This window comes from Pseudorasbora parva, chromosome 12, assembly GCF_024679245.1.
Source record: "Pseudorasbora parva isolate DD20220531a chromosome 12, ASM2467924v1, whole genome shotgun sequence".
In the NCBI taxonomy this organism is placed as follows: domain Eukaryota; kingdom Metazoa; phylum Chordata; class Actinopteri; order Cypriniformes; family Gobionidae; genus Pseudorasbora; species Pseudorasbora parva.
Genome location: NC_090183.1, coordinates 21,758,361 through 21,765,529, shown reverse-complemented (window position 1 = coordinate 21,765,529; position 7,169 = coordinate 21,758,361).

The following is a 7,169-nucleotide window of genomic DNA, read 5'->3' as shown; positions in this document are numbered from 1 at the left end:
GAACGCTGTTCGTGTTGAATTGTGAGTGGACCGCGCGTCTCCTAGCACCTGGAAGTGAATCCATCTGCCCGTCTTAAATACGAATTTACAAATCCTACTACGGCGAATGCTTAGTACATGAATATTATTTACGCAACATTACCATATAGATTTGGCGAAACGTAGACGTGATGGACAGTCAACTGGAGAATTAACTCGGATCACGAATATTAATTTGAATGTGTGGTTTAAAGCTTTAAGGAACGCGAGCATATAATTCATACTGGTATATTCATTAGCCAAGTCTTATAATTTCTACGCATGTTTTCTTTGCATGTTTGTGGTTGTATTAGGCCTACAGAAAATCCCTGACTCAGAATCCTATAATCTGTTTAGTAACCAGTCATTTTATTTTTGCAAATCTTAAAATAAATAAGATTTTTTTTGTAATAGTCCCTGATTAGCACATTTTTGGTGCATGATTGCATTGCATTGTAATCAAAATATGACAATATAATCCCCCCCCCCCTTTTTTTTTTGTATGAAAAGAATAGGATAAGAAGATAAGCTATACAGTCATTAGGCCAACACAGTTTAAAGATTTGCATGCTGATGACTACCAGACAGGATACAACAAGGAACTTATACAGGAAGTGGTGCACTATCACTTTAACCACAGACTTTCTGTGGTTAGGGCCTATAGGCCTACTAAGAATCATTTGTCAGATATATTTTCAGGATGTTCAGTTGGTTTACAACATAAAATATATGTCCCCTAAACTGAAAATATGATGTTTTATATTGTTTGCATAAGTAGTCCAGGTGCATTTTGTTATCACATCTTGATATTACAGTTTTTCTCAATTGCTAAAACACTAAAACCCACTGGATGAACAAAGTTCTCAGGTGCCTGAACTCATTTAGCTAATTGTGCAGTCTGTTGTCAATACCTTAAACCATTTCACATGGTAAAACACAATTTTCAGACTTTTCAGCAAAACTCTAAACACATTCTCATTCTCAAAATACATTCTGCACTCTAATGCAGTGGTTTTCAAACCTGTCCTAGAGGACCCCCAGCCCTGCACATTTTGTATGTCTCCTTCATCTAACACACCTGATTCAACTCATGAGCTCATTAGTAGAGACTGCAAGACCTGAAGTGGGTGTGCCAAATATGGGAGACATAAAATGTGCAGGGCTGGGGGTCCTCCAGGACAGGTTTGAAAACCACTGCTCTAATGCACATTTCATCCATACTGTTAAACTCAAGTGGCAACAATCAAATACAAATAGAGAACACAATGTCACTGATTAAACACAACACTCAAAACTGATTTAACCGGTTTCAAATGATGAGACACAGCCAATATAAATATAGTGCATTGTAGGCTCAATGAAAAAATGCATTTATTTTAATTTTGATGATTATAACTGACAACGAAGGAAAATCCCAAATTCAGTATCTCAGAAAATTAGAATATTACTTACAATTTTGGCCCGTTGCTTGAACACATTTTGCCAAACTTCGCTCATTGTGCCAAAACTCTACACACAAGTAAACATGACACAACACTGGGAAATATACCATTCACATGTGTGTCAAACTGAAACTCTACTATCAAAACCTTAACTCTGCTATCAAAACCTAACATTCCTTTGTCAAAATGTAACTCTGATGACAAAACGATACACACTTGCATCGTATGAATACACTTTCAGATCAGGGGAACACACTAGTCTACTTTATATAAAACACTGTAGTCTTTAATTTTCTTTTATTCAGTTCATCAGTTAGCATTCTGTGAAGCAATGCAACACTTACAGTTTCTGTTCTGTTCAGTTTCCTTCCAACAAAGGTTTTCACAACAACCAAAAATGAAAGTACTGAAATGTTACAAATGACATAATACTGTACATCACAGTACTATGCTTCACACTACAGTACAATCTCAATGGTACAGTGCTATGTACTGTACTGTATGTTACACTACCATTTTTTTGTTACTAAAGGAGCAATGTGTAGCCAATGTGCTCGGTACAGTATGTAGATACAGATACAGTCTGGAATGGAGAGTTGCTGTTTTCCAATCTGAATGTCCTTATAATGGATGCAACTTTAAACTGGCTTAGATATGGGTGGACTCTCTGACCAGCTTCCACTGTCAGGCCATGACTTACCAAATGAACCACCAAAGTTGCTCTAATATTTTAAAATGGCTTAACTGAGGCCTATTTGTGGTTGGCTGATTGGTGTTCAGTTTTGCAAGTAAGTGCCTTCAGGTGTGTGTTTGAGTTGTTGCAATTGCACAATGTGTATTGTATTTTGGATACATGTGTTTTCCAAATGGCACCCTGAGATTTCATTTTTGAACGAAGTGTGTTTTGTATGAAATAGAGAGTAGTATGCAGGACCAGGCGTGTTGCATAAAGGCGTATGTGTGTTGCAGAATTGCAACTAGAGTGCAAAGCAGTGCTTTTTTTTTAGGGTATGGGTACAAGTGTTTGAGGTATGGTTACAAAAGCTTCAAGTTGTGTTACTTTAGTCTAAGCATGGGTCTATTTAGTGTTCAAGCAATGGGCAAAAACTGTAAGACCAAAGAAGGGGTTTTTAGAAATCTTGGCCAACTGAGAAGTATGAACATAAAAAGTATGAGCATGTACAGCACTCAATACTTAGTTGGGGTTCCTTTTGCCTGAATTACTGCAGCAATGCGGCATGGCATGGTGTTGATTAGTCTGTGGCATTGCTGAGGTGTTATGAGAGCTCAGGTTGCTCTGATAGTGGCCTTCAGCTCTTCTGCATTGTTGGGTCTGGCATATCACATCTTCCTCTTCACAGTACCCCATAGATTTTCTATGGGGTTAAGGTCAGGCAAGTTTGCTGGCCAATTAAGAACAGGGATACCATGGTCCTTAAACCAGGTACTGGTTGCTTTGGCACTGTGTGTAGGTGCAAATCCTGTTAAAAATGAAATCTGCATCTCCATAAAGTTGGTCAGCAACAGAAAGCATGAAGTGCTCTTAAAATTCCTGGTATACGGCCGTGTTGACAATGACCTCAGAAAACACAGTGGACCAACACCAGCAGATGAAATGGCACCCCAAACCATCACTGAATGTGGAAACTTTACACTGGACCTCGAGCAACATGGATTGTGTGCCTGTCTGTTGTTCAAGGCACTGGCACTGTCTGTTGTTCAAGAGTGGCTTGACACAAGGAATGTGACAGCTTAAACCCATGTTTTACATACGTCTGTGCGTAGTGGTTCTTGAAGCACTAACTCCAGCTGCAGTCCACTCGTTGAGAATCTCCCCCACATTTTTGAATAAGTTTTGTTTCACTAATCTCTCCAAGCTGTGGTTATCCCTATTGCTTGTACACTTTTTTTTCTACCACATCTTTTCCTTCCCTTCAGCTCTCTATTAATGTCCTTGGACACAGAGCTCTCTGAACAACCCTCCGCTTTTCCAATGACCTTTTGTGTCTTGCCCTCTTTGTGCAAAATGACAATGGTCATCTTTTGGACAACTGTCAAGTCAGCAGTCTTCCCCATGATTGTACAGAACTAGACTGAGAGACCATTTAAAGGCCTGTTTTGAGTTAAGAAGACACCACACTGTAAAAAAAATATTTAAAAATAACTTACCTGGTTGCCTTAAAATTTTCATTGAAGTTCATTGAAATTAAAAATTTGAGTTAATACAATGAGCATTTTTGAGAATCAACAACATTTATTAAAATATTATTAAAAGATTTTGTAAGCATATTGGGTAATTGTGTGTGTTTTATTTGTGATGATGCAGTGAAACATGCCAAATTGGTCTATTTTCATGATTTATCAAATTTGTTGTGGTTCAGATACAATGATATTTTGAGTTTCTATTTATTAAACCAATTTCCTTCATTGTATCAACTCAACATTTTAATTTCAATAAAGTCAACATTTTAAGGCAACCAGGTTACTTACTTTTTTAAGTTAAACCAACAATGTTTTTTTACAGTGCAGGTGTCTTCAATATTGAACCTTGTCACAACATTCAAATTTTCTGAGATACTAATTTTAGTTAGACCTCATTGATTCCATTATATGAGAAACCTAGAGTTAAAAATCTTTATTTGTGTTCTACTGAAGAAAAAAACACACCTACATCTTAGCAGATAAACATCAAATGACATTTTTGGGTGAACCATCCCTTTAAAACACAAACTAGTGCAATGTGTAATTCAAAATACAGGTAAAACGCCATTAAAAACCAATGCGGAAAATTACTTTATATTTATACAGTACATTGTGCCCTATTTTTATGGATTTTTTTACAGTGTATTTTTCTTTGAATTTGCATATCTAAAAAAAAGAAGAAATTCCCTAATTTCACAGATCAATTTCACATTTCATTTTGACAGTTTACCACCCCAGAGTGTCATTTATCAAAGTAAGTGCTGGTCTGATATTGAATTCTAAAGTAAATGCCCTCTAAAACTCATATATAAGCTGTTTTGTCTTGTTCAAACTCATATTTGTAAATACAAATGTTGTTGATAAACACATAAATACTGTAGGCTATCACTGATCAATAAAACTGTGTGTACATTTTTCTGAGAAGAGAGAGAAAGACAGAGTGTGGCCTATTTTAAATTCTAAGTAGCCAAATGGCACTTTACTAAATTTCTTAAATTAAAAATCCATATAAAATGGTATAAACATTCTCAACTCAGATTTAATCCAGAGTTTGCGATTACAGGCTTTCTCGATTGCTTAAACACATTTCTTGAAACTATGCCTCATATTCTCAAAACAGCAAACTCAAATCCATAATATCACAGCCAATTACCCAAAGATTCTATTTTCAGGTCGAAATTAAGTTCTACACTCAAAACCATTCGCTCTTGCTGAAAAACCAAACTTTGCCTTCAGACAGCACACACAAGCCCTCAGAAAAACACACACTACATCATAGTCTTATACACTGGTGCAATAAATTCAAAACAACATTTCCAAAACTGGTAAGTTATGTTGCTTGTAAAAAATAAATTAAAAAAAATAAAATAAAAAAACCTTTTCACATGATGAACAAAAGATTATAAAAGACACAACCAATGTATACATTTGCATATTTTTATTCATTCATACACAAAATCCTTGTGCATGCCTGATCCATGAGTCAGTGTGCATATTTGAATGGCAGTGTGTTCCTTGTGAAAACAAGATATTTTCTGCATGCAAATTGTTCCAAAAGCAGAGAATTGTGTGTAGTGTTTTGAACAAAGTGTGTTTTAATATTGCAATTTGAGTGTAAAGCAGGAACTGTGCTAGGTTTAGCAGAATTGGTTCTGGAGGTCGGTGAATGAGTTACATGTTGTGGTCATTGTGTCTCAAGTACCAGAATTTGTGTGTAAACAATTGAGAAAAACTGTAATATAGCCCAATGGTCACTTATGTTCCTCCCCCCTTCTCCTTATCCTCTCCCTCTACCTTCTCTCCCTCCACCTCACTTCTCCTCTCCCTCTCTCCCTCATCCTTCACCATTTCCTTCTCCTCTCCATCCTTCACCTCCCTCTCCATTTACCTCCTCCATCTCCTCTCTCGTCCTTAACCATATCCATCGCCTCTCCTCCTTGTCCTCCTACTCCTTGAAATACTCCTTATTTCTCCGTGAATCCATTGTTCCAAAACTCAATGAACTGATTCAGTCCCTTTTATCTATCAATTGAAAGATATGATTGATGTGTGTTCAATTTTGTTTTCACCTGGGCAACTGTGTGCTAACTGACCTGAAGCTGTGCTAAATTGAGTGAACATGGAGGCGTGATTTTTTCCCCCAAACCAGTTGAGCGCAAACCACGCCCCTTACGCCAAAACCACGCCCCGCCGCGGTGACTCACGCCTATGACTCGATTTCATTGGTCAACTCTGTCACTTTGTCACCTGAGGAGAAAAGTTTCGACATCACCAGCAAAATCGCTAAAGGATCCGATGCTTACAAACGGTGAGATTTGACTGCAGGTCCTTTTTCAAGTTTCTGTATCATTGTATTATTAGAAGTATTTGTAGGTTTTAATTATGATTGTTATTATAAATTTAATATGAACTTGTTTTATCTTATTTTATGAATTTTCATCTCCCTCAGTGGATGACGCTTGCTCTGGCTGTAATGAAGACCAGTCCTTAGACCTGAAGGTGACGAATTAGAATTTATTTAATATGTTGTAACACATTTCTGATCATTGTAATTTGATTTATTATTTTAATACATTCTGTTTACTGTTATGTGTCAAAACGTTAGGGTCATCTCAGTTAAAATGCTGTGAACTCTTTTACAGCTTTAAATAGCAGGGTGGCTAAATTTCTTTTTAATTCACAGAAATTGTTACCTCCCGGTTACAATTATCATTTCTGCACCTATCATGCGTGCACTTCAAAAGGCCAATCACACTTGGACCACACAAGTTTTGAGACGTCGTTCAGAATTGCGTTGTCAGAAGTTTGTGAAGTGAAGGATTGGGTGAAAAAGCTTAGGGAGTCATCAGGAGTGAGTTGGAGAGTGGCAGTGACAAAAGCAAACAAGGGACAACGTGTGCTTTATAAGGTAATTTATTTATTTCGTTTTAGTGTCCCAGTAAGAAATTATGTATGTATGGATTTTCATATGCACTGGTAGTCTGAAACAAAATGGTCTGCACTAAGGTCTGATTTTACCATCATCGTCTATCTGGGATTACACCACACTTTGACTGAATCTGTGGCAACATCTCTAAGATCCGTGAAGAAATCTACCTGCAATTCTACATAATACAACCTTAAACAATAATAATAAATAAATAAATAATAATAATAAATAACAATAATAATAATAATAACAATTCTAGGTAACTTTTTACAATATTTTTCATTAATTAATGTAAGTTAATACATTAGTTAACATAAACAACACCTCTGTTCAGCATTAGTTAATCTTTGTTAATTTAGTTAATAAAAAATACAGCTGTTCATGGTTTGTTCATGTTTACAGTTCAGTAACTAATGTTAACAAGATTTTAGTAATGCATTAGTAAATGTTGAAATTAACATTAACAAAGATAAATTAATGCTTTATAAGTGCAGTTCATTATTACTTCTAATTAATGTTGTTAACTAACAAACCTTTTTGTAAAGTGTTACCATTTTTAGTTAACAAAGATAAACAAA